Genomic DNA, 21,066 nt, shown 5'->3' on the forward strand with positions numbered 1-21,066 from the left:
ACAAAACAGTCTCTATTGTCCTTTGCTATACTTTTTTTTCTGTAATATGTTGTGCATTCTTGTTTCTATTCTACTTTCACATGGGTCCAAAATTACCTCTGGAGCATACTAACCAATGTGGAAAGCAATAAACTCAGGTCAAACATTTCTTGTTCTCAAAGTGAGCAGATAGGGATGTTTCCATTGTGGTTGCTTTTAAACAAGATGGAGAAGAAAAGACAGCATAATCTTTTTCTCAGCCTGTGGTCACTCCTTCAAGCTCAATAAATTGTAGATGGTGGAAAACAAATCCTCACTCTGCCCTCAAATCAATATTCAGGCATGCAAGGGGGGGTTTAAGTGTTTATCATTTATCGTGCCTGCTCTACTGACTGAGTGCTTAATGAGGATCCCTGAAGAAGGTTTGACCTGCTGTATTGCTAAACCGCTTTGGGCTGGAGACAGTTTCCTTGTTTTTAAGTTAGAAATACTGTAGCTAGAAGCTGTCTGATTGCAATAAAGCAGCATGCAAGACTCAGTTCTTCCTTAACATCTCAAAGTATAGGTAGATAGCATAGTGTTCTATTCACAGCACACTTCAATTGAGAACACAGGTGTGCAAGGGCCAAGGGGAAAGCTCCCCTGGGGTGTGCCTGCACACTTAGTTTAAGCTTATCTACACATCTATAGATGAAATAAGGTGAAAAAATAGTTAATCATAAGGAATTGTGAGGCAGGATGGCATAGTGGATAGAGAGCTGGCCTCAGAATCAGGAAAATTTAGGCTTAAGGCCTATCCATCTGACACAATTTTTTTCAGACTAGGCAAGGACATTGAACTTTCAGTGGCTGCAGTCAACTTTCTAAGAATAAATTGCAGAACACTTGCAAATCAGTTTTGTTAGAATTGCCTCACTGACATCATTGGTCTGGACCTCTGCTCCCCTCCAATTCTCTCACCCGAATTTGCACTTTGAGCCCATATTTCCATATATCGAAAGCTGAAAAAATATTCTTAACCAATTAAGAAGGGTAATGCAAAAAGTCTTGGAGGAGAAGAAAAGACTGAACAAAGTGTCCCTAGAAAGCTCTTGTAGTAGTGCAGCTGCCTCATCAGAAAATCTAAATGAGCTTTAGTTTCCACAGCTCTGCTCCTTGGGAATTTAATAGGATATGCAGGCAGGTAAGTCAATGGATTTCGTAACCACAGTATTCATTCTACAGAGAGTTTCAGGCAAGCAGCCTTAGGTTGCAGCTCTTAATTCCTGGATTGCTTTATGCATCTTCCCATGTCTTCTCACCAAATTCTTTCCCAAACTTGATGTCAGCACTTTGAGGTCAAAGCTTACACTATTGTTCAGCAAGTTCTGACAGCATAGTTGAGGGGCTACTGAATGGAAAACTGGATGTAAATTAGGAACTTATCATTGAAACTTTCAGAAATATCCCTCTATGAGAGGGAATTTAGCTACTCTTCTGGGCCCAGGATGGGCATCTCCTCTTCTCATTGTCTCTTCTTAATTTATTGAGTTCTGAGATACTTAGCCTGGGGTTCAAGGGGTCCATGGATAGAGCTCAAGATAGATTTCAAGAGGTCCATGGATTTGGATGGGAAAAAGAACACATTTATTTTCACTAATGCCTAAGCTTCAATTATTTAAGTACTTTATTCTGGGAAGAGGTCCATAGGCTTTATTTAGCAGATTGCCAAAAGGGTCCATGACAAAAAATGTCTATGGTTTAGATAATTAGTAACATTTATTGAGCATCTCACCACCTCCCATCCTCCACCATTCTCCCTTACCACTTTTCAATTTCTGCCTAAGGTTTTTTTTTCCTAAGTGTTCCCAGATTAAGCCCATATTACCTACTTTATTTCAAAAGGCTCCTCTAGTTTAATTATAATGTAACCACCCAAATATGTGGATAGATATCATGCATCTGTGTATATGTCTACTTACAGTATTGGACAAGTTTAAATGTGAAAATAAAATATTTTTATGCATAAAATGAAAAAAGATGATTTAAAATATTCTTGGCTCTATGAAGTAATTCACTATTTTTGCCCACGCTCTAATGATTAACAGCATGTTTTAAAATCTGCCATATACTGTATTAAAGCATTTTATATATCTGTCTTCATGTCCAGTCTTTCAGAAGTCTTTAAGGATTCAATTCTCACTAATATTTCACAGGTAGTCTACTGTAGAGTTATATTCACAAATGGACATGAATAGATGATTTTTGATTGATTAGTGGATAGAATGCTATTGAAAGGCAGAAAACATTGTGTTAACCTGAGTGAATTATTGCTGCTCAGTCCTTCAATTACTCGATTGCAAAAAATTCAATCTTTATATTACTTTAAAAAAATATCATCCCACCTTCCTTCAACTGAAAAACAAAACACTTTCAAATATGGATATTCAAGTAGAACAAATTTCTACATTGCCCATTTCCACAAATATATATCTTATTTGTCTTCTTGAGTCCACCTTCCCTCTGTCAGGAGATGGGTAACATTGTTTACTATCACTCTTGTAGAAACATGTTTATTAGTGCATTGATCAGAATTCTCAATAGTTTCAAAACTATTTGCCTTTACAATGTTATTATTGCATAAATTGTTCTCCCACTTCTGCTCCCTTCAATCTATATCAGTTCATTCAATTCTTTCCAGGATTTTTTAAACTACTCTTTTAATAATTTCTTACAGTGTATACATACATATTTAAAGTTCATTGTATTCTTCTCCAATATGAATTCCTAGGAATAAATGTAACACTCAGTCACAAAAGAGGAGTACTGGTAGGCTCATTGAATAATTCCTTTCTTCTAAATATGAAATGATGTTATGAACAAGTCCATTTTTTCTGTGATATTTAGCAAACTTATGAGAACCAACTTGTAGAAACTTTCCTTGAATGAGAGATTAGAAAAAAATGAATAGTTATAAGGTTTGCCCAAAAGAGCCCAAGGACGGCAGTCAGGAGACATCGTTTATACTAGACTGTAGACTAGTTTCTTGGTTATTTCAACCATCAAATGAAGTTGTTGAATTAGATGATCACTGTGGTTTCTTCCATTTCAAATATTCTATGATTCTCTATGAGCAGTACATTACTCTTATACGATATGCATATACACACATGAAGCTAATCTAAAAGGGGAAAGCTTTCATAGCTAGGGATGGAGTGGGGGGAATAAAGATCTCTTGAAGATGATGGGATTTAATCTGTGTCTTAAAGAAAGCCAGAGAAACCAGTAAGCAGAAGTGAGGAGACAGAGTATATATACATCACGAGGGACATTAATACAAAGATATGGTTATGGGAAATTAGTTATCACATTAAAAGAAAAAGAAAACTGTAAGTAGGGGGTGTAACTGGATCATAAAGCATTAGAGTCTATCTGAATTAAAATCTTACTTCTTTCACTTATTGCCTGTGTAACTATGGACAACTTAACTTTTCTGTGCCTGAGACTCCTATCTTTAAAATGAGGGGAGTGAGCTGGTTGACCTCTGACATCCCTTCCAGCTTGAGATTAATGCTCCTAAAAACTTTTTTAGTCTATTTTCTCTTCTGTATAACAGACCTGCACATATCTGAAGTCAGCTATCATATCTACTCTGCATGGTTTCTTCTTCAACTGATACCATAGTAGTCAAAGTCACTATTCATGTGACTTTCACATAACCTCTCTGAACTTATTTACTTGTCTATAAAATGGAGATGTGGGTACTTACACTTTTGTTGTTATGAGGAAATCAATGTTACACAGTAAACAATGTCCTAGCTGTGGAAGTAGGGGATCTGAGTTCTAATTTTGGCCCTAACACTTATACTTTATGTTACCTTGGACAAATCACTTACCCTCAATAAGAGCCTTTTTTTCCTCATCTACTAATTTTAGACTGCTGTATTATACAACTTCTAAGTCTTGCAGTTTTATTGTCTAAGTTCCTTTTTGGCTTCAAATAATGAATGGAGACAATTCAATACTACTACTACTACTACCACCACCACTAATAACAACAATAGATGCAAATTAGAAGCAAAATGGCATAGTGTAGAGAGGATTGGCCTCAAAGACAGGAATATGGGTACAAATCCTATTTTGGCCACATTAAGTTCCTTAAGTTATATAACTTTTTAAGTTTATAAGCTACAAATGAGTTGTGAGCCTGCCTAGGTGAATAGATTTTTCACTCTTATAGTTTACCAGTTAGATGAAATAAAAGATCTAAACTTTTCTGTACCTGAGATACTTCCCCTCCAAAATCAATTAATTGGCAAGAGTAGATGTATGACTTCTAAAATCAAAGTGGGATTAAGATACAAAGCAAAGCACTTCACATGAAGTTCCCAAGAAAATGTTAATTCGAGTCTCTTTCCTTATCAACACAGGATGCAATCAGAGCATGATTTCATGAGTCTTTGCCATTAATAACACCACAAGCTGGAACAAAAATGTACAACGATCAATGTACTTTGGATTCCTTACAATTTAGGGAGTAAAATATCCAACTTTACAAGCTCCCTAATAAAATCCCTGCCATCCAAGCAAATAACTTCAACTAATTCAGCAGCTCTGTACTATAGTTTTGAGGTGATTTTTAGAAATTGGCTTAGTTTTTTAGAAATCTTTTTGTTTAAAGGATTTAAATTGAGAAAAAGAAGAAAAGAAAAAAAAGAGTTTATGATGTTACTTTCTTTTTTGGTCTACACATAAAAATAGCTAACATTTATATAGTACTATGAAGCACGTTAGGCCGATTTCTTTTTATCCTCACAGTTAAGGAAATAGAAGCTAGAAAGAGGTTAAGTGACCTGCCCGGGGTCACATAGCCAATAAGTGTTTAAAAGGTAGAATTTGAACTCAGCTCTTCTTGACTCCAATTTTAATACTATCTGGTGCACATAGATGGCTAATAAGGCAGAGTTTTATTTGGTCATACCCAAAATGGAAATATAGTCATCTCCTCCTGCATCTACTGGTATTCTTGAAACAGGTGACACTTCCAGAGCCCATTCCCTGAATAGCTCTGTGAATGTTTTATATTTAAAATCTGATTTATGAGCATAGTTCTCTTTTCCTCTTAAGTTATTCATATCTTTAATTGTGGAGGGGGATAATCTATGTTATGAATTGGTGGCTATTTCTTAATTTGTTGACAGGATCTAATGACTATTTGTCTTTTTTGCTTCCTGTCTGTATGTAGAGTTAAAAATTGGTAGAAGATTGATTCAGTGACCCATTTATTACCTCTTTCAAGTTGGCCATGTTTGCTGTTTACTGATCAAAATTAGTACATACTGAAGACTATGTCTTTTTCATTATACTATAACACTGTATATGGAATAATGATTTGTAACCCAAGAACTAAAATAACCTTGTCAAAACAAACAAACAAAAAAAAGGAGGTGTGTATGTTTTAAAGTGCATTTCTTTACCTTTCCTCTGGTAACCAGATCAAAAATAAATTCAGCCTGGAAAGCACTAGAAAATAAAGCCATATAGCTTCATCCTTTGATAAAATTAGCTCACTTGTGGCATCTGGTGATTGGTTCAATTATCCCTCAGTCAGATAAACTGTACCTTCCATGGAAAAGAAAAGGACTGATCGAGTGCTTATGTGTGAGCAATGCCCCTCTTATATTGTAAAGCAGAGATATAAATAGTCCTGAAATCCTTTAGTGGTACACACCAGGATTTCTATCTATCTGTAAACAATGTTTCAGACATCACTCAATGACAAAAAACAATTCTTTGGGAATATATTTTGGAATTGGTTTCACATATAAGATGTATTTAGGGCCTCAGAAAGCTTTTCTTCAAGCAATTTGATTGCCATATCATACTGTACGGATGTCATAGACACTCTCCAGGATTAGGCATATCCATTTCATAATAACAAGAATAGCTAGCATATTTGCAAAGTGCTACATATCCGTTTGGATCCTTAAAACAATTCTGGGATGTAGTAGCTACTATTATTCCCATTTTACAGCTGAGGAAAGTGAGACTGAAAGACTTTAAGTGAATTGTCCAAGATCATGCAGTCAGTAAGTATTTGAGGCAGGATTAGAACTCAGGTTTTCTGAGGCAAAGTTTGGTGTTCTTACCTACTATGATGCTGCATAAATGCAAAATATTGGAAAAACAGAAAAACAACATGAAATATTTATTAGTCATATCCTTAAAGAGATTTCTTATCATTTTGTCTTTTAAAGAAGACACTTGAAACCTATTTCAACATCTTTTCTTGAATATAAAGGCTTCGAGTTGTTGCTAAAATAATTTCAACTTCATTCATAAATCTGATAGCAACAAGAGACAGTTGCTACCTCTCTCATTGCATTATATAATCTTTTTTGTTGTTCAGTCTTTTTTTTTTTTTGTCTGACTCTTTGTGATGCCATTGGGGGTTTTCTTGATGAAGATACTGGAGTGGTTTGCCATTTTCTTCAATTCCTTTTACAGATGAGGAAACTGAGGCAAACAGGGCTAAGTGACTTGCTCCAGTTATAGAGGTATTTATTATTGTTTGAATCCAGATTTGAACTTAGAAAGGTGAGTCTTCTTAATTCCTGGCCCAGCACTCTGCCACCTAGATGACCATTTGTATATGCTGGGTATTTGATCCCATTCAAATAAATTTCATTCAATGAACACTTAAGAAGAAAGTGCTAAGGGGCAGCTAGGTGGCACACTGGCCTTGGATTCAGGAGGACCTGAGTTCAAATGCAGCCTCAGACACATAACACTTATTAGCTGTGTGACCCTGGGCAAGTCACTTAACCCCAATTGCCTCAACAAAAGAAGAAGAAGAAGAAGAAGAAGAAGAAGAAGAAGAAGAAGAAGAAGAAGAAGAAGAAGAAGAAGAAGAAGAAGAAGAAGAAGAAGAAGAAGAAGAAGAAAGAAGAAGAAGAAGAAAGAAGAAGAAGAAGAAGAAAGTGTTATTTGCCAGGTACCATATTAGGTGCTGAAGATACAAGTACACAAAAAGAGAAACAGTCCCTGCCCTTGTGGTATTTACATTTCTCCTGAGGTGATATATCAAATAAACAAGTAAGTACAGTATAGCACACGTATGATAGAGGAAGGAGAGACTATAAAAAACCAAAAGATTCAAGAGCCTTAAAAAAAAAGGCAATGATTCCGAGATGCAGAGGGGGAGAGGCCAGTTGTGTGACTGCGCATAAGCAGGAAATGGATTCTAAAGGTCACAAGATAGCTGATAGTCTGATTTATCTAAAATTCCTGAAGGTGAGCAATAGATGGCCTAAAATGTTAGGCTAAGCAGTTCTATTTTATCATAGAGTCAACTGGGAGCCAATGAAGGATTTTTGGAGATGGGGCAGGGGCTTATGTAGGAAGATTATTTGGCAATTGAGTGGAGTGAGAATTTTGCAAGGGAAGATACTAGAAGCAGAGAGTTTAATTCAGAGTCTTTTATGGTAGCCTGGCTGTAAGATGATCAGGGCTTGAATTCCATTGGAAATTATTCTAGTAGAGAGAAAGGAAAAGATGGGAGATAGACAATGAAAGTAAAATCAATAGGACTAGGTAGTGTGTTCCTGCCAGAGGGATCAATCACTGTATCTACAACTTGAACCAGATTAAAATGTGATCGGAAAATATTTAATGAAATAAACAAGAAAACAAAAGAAACAGATATCATTACTTTTCCAAACAGTGCATATGTGTGGCCAGTAGGGATCCCTAGTACAGATTAATAGTCACATTACTATTTGAGTTTGGCACTACTGGGGTTTTGTTTGTTTGTTTGTTTTTGTGGGGCAATGAAGGTTAAGTGACTTGCCCAGGGTCACACAGCTAGTGTCAAGTGTCTGAGGCTGGATTTGAATTCAGGTCCTCCTGAATCCAGAGATGATGCTTTATCCACTGTGCCACCTTGCTGCCCCACTTGGCACTACTGTTATAGCTGATTCTGACTCCAATATGTCTCCCTTTGACTTTTAGGACACCTGTAATTTTGTTGCTTCAGATTTTGAGATCACATATGATGTTTGTTAAGCCAAACTCTTTTTCTTTCTGATGTGATTTGTTGACTTAAAATGTATTCATGATATTCTGAGTCTTCAGACTTTCTTCCCGAAGAAAGTATTCACAGTATAAACAATTGAGCTTCTGGGTAATCTACAAAACTTAATTTTTAAAAATATCCATCCAACAATCATATGCAATCCCATGGCCAGCCCAGAGAGTTGGCCCTTCAGTATGTAGATCATGGAAAGATACTGCATATGAACAATGAACTATGACTAGAATTGCACAGGAAGAGGAGAGGGTGCTGGATTGCTCTAGAAAAATGAGAAATATCTCTAATGGTCCCCAGCTTCTCCATGAAATAAAGGCCCCTCATTTTGACACCGATGTTCTATTGATGCTCTATGTCTGTGAATAATACATTCTCTGCAGTATCAATATTTCAGGTCCCATGGAGGTGACAGAGACTTATGGTAAGCCTAAGTAATGCCATATTACTAACAAAAATAATTGCAAAAGAATCAAAGACATGAGTGATATCAGTTAGATCACTCGCCGAACTAATGGTAGAAAGTTCTAGAACAAGGAATCTCCCAAAAGTCCATGGATAACTTTCAGAGTCTGAATTTGGATAGGAAAAAAAATTACATCTTTTCACTAAACAGTAACTAAAGTTTAACATTTCCTTTAGTTCCTTACAGAAGTTAGATAAGATTCCCTAGATCTCTGAAAGCTATCTGTGACACAAAACAGCTTATAAACTTCTCACATGGAGGAAGGTCAGCAGTCCATTGAGTGGATCACCCATGGAAGGCCATGTATTCATAAGCAAGGATGAGGTGAGGATGAGTTGCTACTTGCACCATTGGAAGGAGTACCTGCATCTATGAGTTCATAAATCCTGTGTTGGATTCAAGTATCGTAGCAATCTAAAATCTGTATCTTCCAATATATATTTTACCACACTGTGCCAAGTCTACCTTTGCATTGATGTTTTCTTATTTACCTTATATATTTTAAGACAACATTCACTTTTCAGAGTCTAATAATTAAATCTGCTGTATGTAAATAATATTCAACTATATAGACATTCCCATTGACTTCTAAAGGAAATTAATGTCTTTGGAATACTCATCATGCTAAGATTACTCTCCCACATTTAGGATGCTCACTAGAGAATAGAAACAGCTGAAGGCTGGTATTTTCTCTTTTTACTGGCTTTCTTTATATCTTTTTCCCTTATTTTGCTCAGCTGCTTATAGCTAAATCTTTATTACACACATATATTTAATTTTGTACTTGCTAAAGCTGAGCATTATCAGGCAATGGATTTCTTTGGAGGGGTCCCAGGAATTCATTTGCTTGTTTACTAAGTGGTAGAGGGGCTGCAATCTGTCAATGAAGGGAGAACCTGAATTAAAGGACAGATCTTTTGAAGTAAGAAAGAAGAAATATGTTAATTTAAACATACTAAGATGACCTTTGAAATCATCTAATCCAATATCCTTATCCACAGATAGGCATTTTTTTAAACTGATAAAGACTTCCTCCCTTCTTCCTTCCTTCCTCCCTTCTTCCTTCCTCCCTTCTTCCTTCCTTCCTTCCTTCCTTCCTTCCTTCCTTCCTTCCTTCCTTCCTTCCTTCCTTCCTTCCTTCCTTCCTTCCTTCTTCTCTCCCTCCGTACTTCCTTCCTTCCTTCCTTCCTTCCTTCCTTCCTTCCTTCCTTCCTTCCTTCCTTCCTTCCTTCCTTCCTTCCCTCCCTTTCTTTCTATCCTTTATTCTTCCCATCCTCTCTCTTTTTTGTTTGCTTTTATTAAGAGCCCTGATTTATTAGTATAGGTAACTCAGAGTAATGAAATTATTTTGATGAATGATAGGGAATGTGAAAGATGGAGGTGAGAGAGCAGTAGAAGGAGGGGACAGCCAGTACAAATGCACACAGGGGCAATATAAAATACCATATAAGGTAAAGAGCTGATAAGATAGCTTGACTGCACAATAGAGTGCAAAAGGGGTGAAATGTATTAATGCAGATCAGCAATGATGAGTCTAAGAGAGTTTTATGGGAGTCTCAGAGGTTAAGTGACTTTCCCAGGATTCCACAGCCAGTGTGCATCAGAGGTGAAACTTATATCCTGGTCTTCCCTACTCTGAGTTCCATTTGTTGTAATGTATCAAACACTTTATTTTAAAAGATAAGAGGTATCACCTCTATTAATCAATTCAATATTCTCCTATAGACTAGAGCTGTAGTGTCAAACTCAAAAAGAAAAAAAGGGGACAAAAACTAAACCAGTCTGGGGTTAGTTTTTTTTTTTTTTAAACAACTCTATCTTTCTCATTACAATATGTCTAATTCTATCTGTCAGTCTATAAGGAGAGTACCTGGCCTTGTCATTAATCGATCCTGTCCCCTGCCTTTCCCATATCCCTCAAGAAACATTTTTTCTTTTCCTAGAATAGACATTTTAAAATTACTTTTGTACTGTTAAGGTAGAATAGAGGGTTTATTTATATGAGAATACATAGAGCTTAAAATATAAAGGAGAATTTACCTGTCATTTCACTTTAAAAAATGCATTTCAGTAGGACTACTACATTAGTCATCAATAACTTTTAAGTCTTGAAAGTGGAAAAAAAGAAAAAAGAAATTAAGTACAATATAAAATATCTAAATATCATTGTTTGTAACATTTCTCAGGAAGAATATAAAAATGTATGAACGCTCACATCTGTCTTCTGAAAAAACAAAACAATAACATCCAGATCAACCATTTTACTTCACTTATGGTTAAACTTTTTAAAGTTTTCTAGTGAAAAAAATCTGACAAAGTTTTGGGTTGCACTGGAGAAAACAACTTTATGAAGCATTCTGAAACTCCTTCAACACTTTTATGTTTTGCTCCATTCACCTTTTTCAGGGAGACTTCCCTGATTCCGTGCTTGCTAAAGTTTTTTCATTCTTCAGTTGTCAAATACTTTCTCATTTGAAGATATGAAGTATCACCTCTATCAATCACGTCAATGCTTTCTCCTACAGACTAGAGCAGTGCTGTCATTCTATTCTATATATTCTGTATTTAGTTAGTTATTTCAATATCTGCTTTCATTAGAATATGAGCTCATTGAGGCAGTCAGTTTGTATGCTAGTATTTAATACATGATTATTATGTGCCTAGTCCTGTGCTAAGCACTGTGGATACAAATAAAGGACAGAAAGGCATTTCATATTCCCTCATGGAGCTTTTATTTTAATGGGGCAAGACATTCAAAATGATAAAAGGGAGCTGAAAAAATGGCAGAGGTGTTGGAGGTGGTGGTGCCACCAACCTCACTTTCTCCTCCTGAGCCATATGCATCTAGTGATAAGATATACATCAGGACAACTGGAGATGGCCCAGGATGTTTAAGGAAATTAGGGTTAAATGGCTTGTCCAGGGTTACAGAGCTAGTAAGTGTCTGACATGAGATTTGAATTCAGGTCCTTCTGACTCCAGGGCCAGTGCTCAATCTACTGCACCACCTAGCTGCCCCAAATGAGTCAGCAGTGCAGGCTAGAAGAGGGATAATCCTTGAAAGAGAGCAGGAACTTTTAGTTTTGTTTTTAATTTTTGTTTTCTATTCCTCCCCCAGCCCTTTTATATTCCCACTGCTTAGTACAGTGCCTGGCCCAAAATAAATACTAAATAAATGCTTGTTGATGTACTGAATTATCTGAAACAACACATTGGATGGGTCATATGGGCATTTTGACAACAAAAACACAATTCAAGAACAAAGGTGATGTCAACTAGATTTGTGCCTCTCAGCATAATAATAATAATAATAATAATACACTTTGAATTATGCTACTTTTAAATTTACTATAGTTCTTTCAGATGATTACTTTATGTGTTTTGCTACCTGATGTCTTTGGTGATGGAGTTAGCAAAGAAGATTTATGGAAACTTAAAGTGGTCAATGACATCCAGCAGTTATTTCCCCCCGATATTTCAGTTAGGAAAGCATTTAAATCATATTTCAAGAAGGAGATAGAACTTCAAGCTAGAGGAAACTTGGTGTTTATGTTTGTTGTTGTTCAGTGATTCAATCATGTCCCACTCTTCATGATCTTGTAGATAATACTGTCCATGTGGTTATCTCAGAGTGGTATATTGGAGTGGTTTGATATTTTCTTCTCCTGAAGTTTCTCTAGACTAAATATTATCACTAATATTATCACTAAATATTATCACAAAGCAACTGAAGACAAAAGAGGTTAAGTGACTGTCAAAGGTCAAATAGGCATAAAGGAGCAGGGGTGAAACTACAGCAACAACACGTTAGAGAACTGGATCCTAATTTAGAGGGTGCTTGGTTCAAATTTTACCTTTAATATATACATATTTAGGCAATTCACTTAACTTCCTTGGATCTCAGTTTTCTCATCTATAAAATGAGATTGAATGATATGGACTTCAAGCTTCCTTCCTGTTCTAGAACTATAACTCCCAGATCTAATATGCTTTTCAGTATATTGCAAAAATCCTAATTCAAAAGAGAAGTATTTGCCTCAGTTCCAAATAAGCAATTCTGAGAAGGAGATTGAGGTAAACTTGATTATTTTGTGTAGTGGTAATAGCATATATATATATATATATATATATATATATATATATATACATATAAATATAAATTATATATATTTATATAACTTTACATCTAATATTTCACTGGATCCTCAAATTAACTCTGAGGTATGATTATTGTTATTATTTTACAGATGAAGATCCTGCATGAGCAAGGTTAAGTGACTTGAACATAATCACGCAGCTAGTAAGCATCTGAGACAGGATTCTAATTGACGTCTTCCTGACTGGTGCTTTCTCTTAATGAACTAGAACTTAGTGTTATGGAGTCTTTCCTTTTAATATTTTTCAAGTATTGGCATTTCATATTATAAAATCCTATATGATAATATTTCCCTTTTTACATTGTTTGCTTTATTGGCCTTCTTCCAATCTCCAGGAATCTTTCCAATCTTTACAATGTTTCAAAAAGTCTACATGATGTTATCTTTTTAAGTAGCCCTTTTCCAGACAAGTAACTTACTTTACAAATGTCAAAGTGAAGGTAATATAAAACCCAAGTTAAATGACTTGATTACTGACTTTGAATTTTAAAGGCAAGAACAAACTTTACTTGTTATCTAGGTTCCAGACCCAATAAATTGATGAATAGCTTCAACCCTGAGGTTTGTTCTTTTGCATTTCAGTAGTATCCTTACTTCCTGAGCGTACAGTATTGAGACAGTGAATAAGTACTCTGGTTCATGACTGAAATATGAACAAGAACACTATGTCAAGATAATATGAACAACTTACTTCTCCTTTACTCTTTTTTTTTTTTTTAGTGAGGCAATTGGGGTTAAGTGACTTGCCCAGGGTCACACAGCTAGTAAGTATTAAGTGTCTGAGGCCGGATTTGAACTCAGGTACTCCTGACTCCAGGGCCGGTGCTCTATCCACTGCACCATCTAGCTGCCCCTCCTTTACTCTTACTATTAAAGAACAAGGATAATGGAGACAGCCTGATAATACATCTAGGACATAGGAACTAAGTTGTCTACATTATAAGGAAAATTGAAGAATGGAAGAGAGATAGCAATGACGGGATGATGATTCTATTGAGGAAAAGATACTATGAAAAAGGATCAATAAGAAAACTTAAATGTCATATGAAGGCTCAGGGAAAGAGAATACTGGTCCTCACAATTGATTAGGAAAAGATGCCTAGGTTTTTTAAAAATTTTATTTTATTCTTTCATTTTCTTATAAAGATAGATATATTCCTTCCCTTTTTCTGGAGCTAGATAGATCTTTGAAACATTATTGCCTCATCAGTCTCCAGTATATTTCGAGTATGATTCCCTGCTTAGCAAGATGTGTTTGTCAAAAAGAATAATGACAATATGACAATACCAATGCAAGCAGTCACTTTTATTTTTTGCTACCAGCACAATGGATCCACAGAATAGAAAATATAAAAGAATAATAGTATGATAGGGATCTATCTTAGTATCATTTTAATATCACCCCCTTGAAACCAGTTGAAAAGGATGATATGAAAATAAAAATAAATAAGCAACAGTAGCACCAACAATCAATTTATATAGCACTTTAGGGTTTCCAAAACACTACATATATTTTCATTTGATGCTCATAACATTCCAAAAAATAGATGTAATTATTAACCCCATTTTTCAAGTGGAGAAACTGAGAAAGAGGTGTTAAACGATTTGACCAAGTAATCAAACAAATAAGAGTTCAAAGCAAGATTCAAAACTGGCTCCAAATCTAGTCATCTACCCACCATTACTTATTGATTCCATTAACATGTGTGCCATGACTACCACTATTACATGTATAATGCATTTCACAATGTTGGCCATCCCTTTTTTCAATAATAAATGATCTCTGCAGGGAAACCATCACATTTAGATTTCAGTGTACTTCTTTATTTAAAAAAGTTTTTTGACTTTGTCATCTACTAGAATGAAAAGTTCCATCTCAAGGCTGTTATTTGATTCAGATGGTTTAATGTTCTCTGTGCATATCATGTTGGGATGAAGTCATTTCCATATTAACCATGTAGAGGTTATGTGTTTCTCTTTCGGCTCTTAATTTCTATCATGACTCTATTGATCATCTTTTCTCTCATTGTCGCTTATTTGTTTCCTCAAGAAATCTTGAGAATATTCCTTTTATTGTCATATATGTACTTTTACACACAAACATATGTATATGTAATCATATAATCAGTGAAAGTCCTAGATCTTAGAATACCAATTCTAGAAAACCATCAAAGAGTTTATACAGGGAGTTTGACAGCTTTAGTAATGGAAAATTTCAGAAGGAGAATGATCCACGAACATTTCTAGAAGCTAAATGATATCTAGCTTTGTGTAACTATTGGACATTGAAAGGTTTGCTGTTTTTCTTTTTTTTTCCATTATAACTATCCTCAGGCTATACCAACATACACCTCTGTGTGTGTAATTTTTCTGTCTTTTGTACCTATGACATCTAATCTTCTATTTTCTCTACTTGTCCAGATTCTGATTGCTTATTCTTTTCTTCCAAGAATTATCATATGTGTGACTGAACTGAGAACGCATTTTCATTTGCCTTTGGATACCCTGTAGCAGTGGATTATTCTTTTTTCCCTTATTATTATTATTGGTGACTCAAACTCCTTGGCTGAAATATTGCTTAATATCTTAAAATGTAAAACATTTCATCAAATTTATATTTTTCCTTTGCAGTATGTGCTTTTTATTATGGAAGTCAGACAACTGAGGAAGGTATAATTACCCCTGATAAAAACAACCCTGATGGATTAGAAGCACTTAAACAGGCTTTGTTATGCTACAGTAATTTTAATAAATCATGACAACAGCACTGGTTACAATGACTCGTTTCTTAATTACCAACAGGCTTACTAGGTGAATTTTGACCATTCTTTCTCCCTCTGTATGTACTGTATCAGCATATTTAGTTTCATCTGTTATAGGCCCACTTAGGCTGTATATCTTATAACCTTGTCTTAACTGGCTTCCTGGCTGATATCTTAATTTTCTTGACATAATAACTGCTGTAATCAGCTATTCCACCTTTGTAGAAGTCATTTTTATTTTGAGTGTCCCCACTGCTGTTCCTTAGAGGAAAGGGTGGTAAATGAAACTGCTCACCTTCAAGGTCTCACCTCTTCTCTGAGCATCACAGTGTATTCCCTAAGACATCTGTTTCATTGAAAGTGACAGGATTGAAGGACAATCACTCCTCTCTCCTTATTTAGGGCTCTCCTAATTCTTGTGAGAAGCTATTTATAAAAGAATGATCACTGATGGAGTAAGGAATGCTCCTGAAACAGTTGTTGGTAGAGAATTCTTGAAGTTAGATGTTAAAAATGACAAACATTGCACTATCATAGTTTGCAGTAAATGGTTCAAATTGTGTTCAATTCAAATTGATGCAACAATATTATTCTTTAGACTAGGAAGTTTGAAGGAGGAAGGAAAGGAGGAAGGAATGGTTTCAGTACTGGATTAGTTTAGGGATGCCCATAGTATAGATACTAGAGTGAGCTCCACATTTGCTATAAAATAGATAAAAAGAGTTACAGTCATATACTGAGAAGTCTGGCTAAGGATAACTTTGGCTCTCTCTTCAGGAGAGGCTTAGCAATCACAGCATTTCCAGGAAATGAAGAAAAAAGAAGCACATAACCCAGAATATAGCAACTTAATTGAGAAATCGTAGGAGGTTGGAAGGATTGACTGAATGTGCTATCATACCCCCTTAATGAGCAAAAGTTTATATACCACAGCTCCCCTCAATGAATGATGGAGGTGGTTTAAATGGCTGGTTACAAGGAGGGAATAAACATTTATTAAGTACCTACTATGTACTAGACACTGAGCTAAGCATTTTACAAAAATAACATCTCCTTTCATTTGTTTGAATAACAGTGCTAGTGAAAATCTTTTCTGGTGAATGGGAGATAGTCTATTAGATATCCCTTATGTTAGCTGAATAATTGAACTATATCTTGAACAGAGAGATGACACCTACTAGAGAATGGTGCAAATGTTTATATATCATCTGACAGAGAGCAAGTCCTTCAGCAAGAGGTTTAATGATACTAGCAGAAGACATCAAAAAACTTTGTAGCATGATGTAGATATGTAAATTAAGTACTTAGGTGTGAGTTGTTCCTCAAATCATATACTTTAGTTACATGTAAATGCTCCATGTATGATCCCCATGCAGATTTACTTTTCTTATTACATTAAAATGTGTGAGAGAATAAACTTAATAATTATGGAGGATAAGGCTCTTTTGTTACTGTTAATGCTTTGATATTACATTAAATGCTTTTTTGAGTGTGTTCTCTGATTGACTATATATATAATATATGTGTGTATATATGTATATATATGTGTGTGTGTGTGTGTATATATATACACACACACATATCTGTTGTGATAGCCGAATTATAATTTGGAGAGGATTCCATGAGTGAGTGGGCCCCTAGTTGCTACATAAAGGATTTCCTTTAGCATAAAGTAGCTATCTCATATTAGGCAATACATGAAAGTCCAAATAGGCAGCCACTACCAGGGTGGTAAATATAAGCATAGGAACTCATGTTGAGAATTTCTGTCTGTGGGAGGTCCAGGACAAGTGAGGACACCAGGATTCCTGGTATGCTAGACAAGTAATCAAGGTAGGAGCGCTGACTGGTGAAAAAAGATAAGGATCTAATTACTGAAACAGGGTATGTACTTGATCAAAATGAATGAGATCAGGTACTAGAACCAAGAAACAATAGTGATGTATAACTAACAAGGTTGACTTGCATGAAACCAAGTTTCTTGTATAGAATGCAAACATCCTTATATTTTCCCTGATTATGGGACCAGAAGTAGGGAATGTACAGGGCAGGGTAGATACTATGATATTTTAACTGCATTTATTTTATCACACACAGAGATTTTAGGACTAGCCAATTAAAGTTCCTCTTCAATGAAGTATCCCTCTTTGTCCCATCCATTATGTTACGATCTATGGCTAGTTGCATCCACTTTACTCATTAATCCTTTGTTTACCAATAAATAGTGAGGTAAGAAATGAGTATGAAGGATATGATGTTTTATATTTGCCAAAGGTATTCATCACAAAGGTATTCATGACAGAAGATTTTTCTGAAAGACACATAGGGAAGGAAATCTCTATAGAAAATTGGGATAGTTAGGTCCCATGGCTGCTCTTCTCTTTATATACTGTTGTATTGATTTCATCAAGCACTAGAAAGGATTCTCATTATATGAATATAATGGTGATGATAATGATGATGTATCTACATTAGTGATGTCAAATTAAAATAAAAATGAGAGCCATTAAAATGTATATCCCTTAAGGTTTCATTTGACTTAGAAAACATGTATTTTTAAATAATAAACGATTTATTTAAAGTTTTGAGTTCCAAATTCTATCCCTCCTTCATTTGCTCCTCCCCAGAAGTTAGAAAGCATTTTAACATTATTTTTATTCTATTGCATTTTTCCTAATTAAAAAACCCAACAACTCCCAATTACATTTTAATCTGGTTTGGGCATCACTCTGAAGCCTCATGGACCACAATGGCTCCTTAGTTTGATGCTTCTAATCTTCATCCCTTATCACATTTGAGCTTCACAACTACCTTGAAAGGTAGGTGATTTAGGTATTATTATCCCAGTTTAAGAGAAAACAAAACTTAGCCTCAGTGACATTGTGATATTGATAAATAAAAAGAGATCAAACTTATAATACATAAACCAAAGAGATAACAAATGCCTATTGCTCACACAATGACATGCATTTGTATGAACAGCCTATTTGAGTGTGTCTGTTGTTATATTATCCTAGACATTCAATTATCATGAGCTGGTCTTAGAATCATAGAAATTGGATAGGAAGAAAAGAACACATAAGATTGCATTCAGAAAATTGTATATATCTTGAAAATAACAATATATTTCCCTGACAAAAAATAGCCAGATTTTAATAGCAATATTTTCTTAAACTTATACCAAGTATAGCTAGGCTGCATTGTAAATAGTGTGCTTCATGTGGAGTCAGGGAGAACTGAGTTCAAATTCATCTTTGAGTATTTACTAGATATGAAACCATGGACAAATCACTGCTAACCTTGGTTTCAGTTTCCTCATGTGTAAAAAGGGAAACAATAACAGCAACTATCTCACAAGGCTGTTTTGGAGAATAAAGTACTAGAATAAATATAGACTAATATATGGTGGGCAGTTATAGAGTACCAAACTGAAGAATGAGAGTTGTGTGTAACCTAAAGATAAATGGACAAGAGTCAGGTGGACTTATGTAGGAGATTATCTATCTATCTATCTATCTATCTATCTATCTATCTATCTATCTATCTATCTATCTATCTGTCTGTCTGTCTGTCTGTCTGTCTGTCTGTCTGTCTGTCTGTCTGTCTATCTATCTACCTACCTATCTCTATATCTCTAACCACTGATTACTTTTGAGGAAGTAAAGATCTTATCTAGGAAATAAACATGAGAAAATGGAATTGGAAAGAGAATAAATTGTGTATTTAGGACAAGTGGTAAAAGGTAGACAGAATACATGCTGCCCTGGTGCCCACATAATATGAAAAGACACTGATATAATCTTTCAGCATACTGGGTAGATGCCACAATGTAGGATTCATGAGAGCATATAGACAAAAATCACATAGGATGAGAAGTTATAGTCATTATTGAAGAGAGTAACTACATTCAAGATATATTTCCATAGGAGTATTGTAATACCAGTGCTAGACTGCTTATTTCACTTTAGTACCCATATTACAATAGTGGGGTAGGGCTGAATGTAGCAATAGAGACCAATAAGAGACCTCAGATGTGGGTCATGAAGGATTCAGGAGTTGAGAAACTGTCAGATTATTTTAAGGAAAGAGGAATAATTTGAAATGTGAGAATCACCCAATATAAAAATCAGTAGGAGATTAATCTAATTTTTATTTTTTTTTAGTGATGCAATTGGGGTTAAGTGATTTTCCCAGGGTCAGTAGCTAGTAAGTGTTAAGTGTCTGAGGCCAGATTTAAACTCAGGTACTCCTGACTCCAGGGCCGGTGCTCTATCCACTGCACCACCTAGCTGCCCTGAGATTAATCTAATTTAATGGTTGATATATTGATTAGCAAAACATTGTTTGGAATTCTAGTCACAGAATCAAATTCACTGATGGATAAATGGGTTGTTTACAGTTTAAAAAATGCATATTTATATATGTATATATACAATTATTTACATGTATGTATACATATTTACATAAAATACAAACATATATCCATACTTAGACATACATATATACATGTGTCTATTTATGCATGTATGTGTATATATACACACAGGTTCTCTATGACAATAGAGGGAAAGGATGATGTGGGCTATTCAAAACAGAATGTGATGCAAAATGACATTTGAATTTGAAATGTGTTTTTTTTTATTTGAGTTTGAATGCATTTGCTTTGAATATGGATATGTGATGTTCTGGGAATTAATAATATTTTCAACAAAATATGGAAAAAACACATGTTGGAGAATACTTCCATAATTCCCATCTTACTTTTCTCCTTAATTCTTTCCTGTTTCTCTTTAGGACTAATAGAAATCATCAGCCTAAAAGGAGACATGCTTATTCTATTTTTCTTTATCTTTCCCAACTTATTATCAATCCACTTCATGTCTTCTTTTAGGACGGGGTGGGGGGGACTGCATGCAATTAAGTGGTTTAGATCAAGGAATCTGAGCACATGGATCACAGACCACTGGGACTGTAGAATTACTTACAAGTGGCTTGTGAATCCGTAATTACACTGGGAAAGGCATTTTGACATGATGTATTTTCTAAGTCATTCTAAATTCTACATTGTTCGAAAGGTACAATTACTATCATGTGGAGGTCTGCAAAAGTTTTTTTTTTTAATTATAAAGAATTTTTCATACTGCAATAGGTTGGGAGTTACTGTTCTTTCTTGTAGCTGAGCTTAAATATGAACATGTAACTGTGAAGTTGAAAACCTTTGTGGCTCCAGGTTTCGTACAGATTAAGGGAAAACAAAAACAAAACAGAAAGGGTGATGAAACAAGAAAATGCTTATAATCCTAGATCTGCTTCTGAAAGAAAACTCAAAGAACACCTAGTTCAATCTCTTTGTTTTATGGATGTGGAAAGAGAGACTCAGAAAGGTCAAGTAACTTTTCCAGTATCACACAGGAAAGCTCAGTAAACGGAGAATTGATTGCTATTGACATTTTTTAATGCTTTCTAAATGAACTTCCTAATCTTGAATATAGCTGCTTAACTATCACTTGTCAGGATATTTATATGGTCACTATCGAGGAAGTGACCAAGTTGCCATGCCTTGGGTATTAAGTCTATTGCCCAATTAAGCCAACTCCAAGTAAGAGACAAAAATTCCAAGGCAAAGTAAAAGAGCCT

This window comes from Dromiciops gliroides, chromosome 6 (assembly GCF_019393635.1).
Source record: "Dromiciops gliroides isolate mDroGli1 chromosome 6, mDroGli1.pri, whole genome shotgun sequence".
Taxonomy (NCBI): Eukaryota; Metazoa; Chordata; class Mammalia; order Microbiotheria; family Microbiotheriidae; genus Dromiciops; species Dromiciops gliroides.